Source organism: Tupaia chinensis, unplaced genomic scaffold (assembly GCF_000334495.1).
Source record: "Tupaia chinensis unplaced genomic scaffold, TupChi_1.0 Scaffold000288_2, whole genome shotgun sequence".
NCBI lineage: Eukaryota > Metazoa > Chordata > Mammalia > Scandentia > Tupaiidae > Tupaia > Tupaia belangeri.
Genome location: NW_006159773.1, coordinates 1,753,085 through 1,755,170, shown reverse-complemented (window position 1 = coordinate 1,755,170; position 2,086 = coordinate 1,753,085). Strand labels below are relative to the sequence as shown.

At 49.5% G+C, this 2,086-nt stretch overlaps 1 protein-coding gene across 4 annotated transcripts in view; it reads right to left on the bottom strand.

Annotated features, from left to right (window-relative positions):
• MTFR1 (mitochondrial fission regulator 1) overlaps window positions 1-316 on the bottom strand; it is a 43,431-nt gene extending 43,115 nt beyond the window's left edge. For 3 of the 4 annotated variants that reach the window (XM_014588578.2, XM_006150435.3, XM_014588580.2), the window contains exon 1: window positions 219-316. The gene's annotated coding sequence lies outside the window, so the exon portion shown is untranslated. Of the gene's footprint in view, window positions 1-168 lie in introns of all 4 variants that reach the window. The other variant, XM_014588579.2, reaches the window with a different exon arrangement.
• Window positions 317-2,086: the final 1,770 nt, after the last annotated feature.

Genomic DNA, 2,086 nt, shown 5'->3' with positions numbered 1-2,086 from the left:
GGAGGCCCCCCCCCCGGCTGCCCCAGCACGTCTCCGCCTTCCTTCGGCCGCGGCGCAAACACCTAACCGGCCCACGGAGCCCTCAGCCTTTCAGTATTCCCGAGCCAGGCTTCTTCGGCTCCCACCCTGTTATTCTGGTGGCCCACGGCCATCAGTCCCCGGAGTCACCTCTTTTACTCCGTCGCCAACCGCCTGTCGGAGTTCTCAGTCCCACTCACCTCGGCCGTACCGCAGCCAGCACCTCAACCAGCTCTTCAGGCTTCCAGCTTGGCTGTCCCGGCGCGTGGCTGCCAATCAGCCGATCCCCGCCCCGGGCCAGGGCCGAGCCGACCAATCAGCTGTTTGTTCCGGCTCGGAGGCGGGCCCATGGTGCCTCTGGCGGAAGACGAGACAATCGCCCCTAGCGTCCGCAGCCTTCATTCACAGTCTGTGTGCGCACGCGCGGGGATCGGTGAGGCGTGTGCACTTTCGCGCGGGCTTCGCTTTGCGTCTTTAGTGCCTTGCCCTGGGAAGTACTTTTGTTTGTAAACGTCATGCTCTAGGTTTGCCCAGAGACTTACGTCCTGAACGAGCCGTAAGTGTGTATGAGCTGGAAATAAGCTGTGGGTCTTCAGTCCTTGTGAACCTGACATACGTTGAGCTGTTTATCCCACACTGGGGGGACTTGAGTTCACCGGGCAGAACTTCGCCCCTGGGACCTCACATCCGGGGAGCGTGTTTTTGTTTGATGGGAGTAGGACGGCAGGTCGTTAACAGTGCTTGCTGGATTGGGGTTTACTTTATGTCTTCCATCCACCTTCTATTTAGTCTGATTCATTGGGAGCATGTGCTTTTTAAGTAGTTAATTATTTAACTCGAAATCACATAAATGTGATCGCTACATTTATAGGTAACCATATTCGGCATGGTAATGGGTGTAGGCGTCATATACTACTCATCTGTAAGGTGAGAAAGCTGGCAGTATTGATTTTCAGCCTTTCAAGAGGCTGTAGCTTGTTGACTGTCCTTCTCACCCTCCCTTTGCAATTGATTCAGGAGGCGCCTCAGCAGGCCACTGGAGCTCTGATATTCTTGCCCTGATGGGCCAAGACTTCTCCAGGAGAGGGCTTCCTTTCTTCAGCAAGAGCATTAATTCATTCACTCCATTAATGGCTTGTTGGAGCCCTCTATGTCAGTAAGTACAAAGATTAAAAAAAAAAAAAAAAGCCTTGGCCCATGCCCTAAGTAAGCCTTAAGTATGACAGGGAGATAAAATTACGGATTTAACACATATGATCTAGTTCTATAATGGAAGCATGGAGGGAGCCTGGGAGAAATAGCAAGCCTGTGGGGTGACTCAGGGCACACTTCAGAGAGGTGGGTGCTTGGCCAGAAGCTGAGGAATGAGCAAGAGTTTCTGAGCTGAGGGGGTAAAGACAGCTGATGGTAGCATTTCTGGCAAAAGTCACTTGTTTCTTCTGAGCTCTTTATAGGGTGAATTTACTGCGAAGCTACTGAAGCTTATGCTTCACACCCCCTGACTTGCATCAGCCCTTTTCAAGGCTCGGTGAGGAACCCCAGCACTGAGAGCACATGGTCATATGTGTTGTTTTCTACTTTTAAATAGGATGGTGTCTTAAAACACTGCTCGAACAGGAATTGGTTCTGACCTCTATTTTTTCTTCCCAACTTTCCTTTTTTCGTACTTCCCTTTAGGAGTAGGTGACCTGGGATGGCCATGGACATTTTGGGAATCTGGATGAGGGAAAAAAGAGAAGAATTGAACCTGGGCCCTTTTATGATAACATCGCTGACTTTTCTGATGCAGCAATGGCTTTTGGGATTACTCCTAGCCATGTTCTGGACCATCTCTCAATACTGTGACACAAATGGCCTATCAATGGCAGTTGGCACTGTAAGTACATGGCTAGAGGAGGTAAAAGGATCTGGAATGTGCTGAGCCATAAGATAATGTAGGGGAAAATCTTATAGTCATCTTGGCTTTAAAACAGGAAGAAGGATACTTTGCCTCTTTTCTTTTCTTTTTTCTTGTTTTTTTTTAAGGTTTTTGTCATAGTGTGTGCATTTACAGGAGAAACAGAGACAG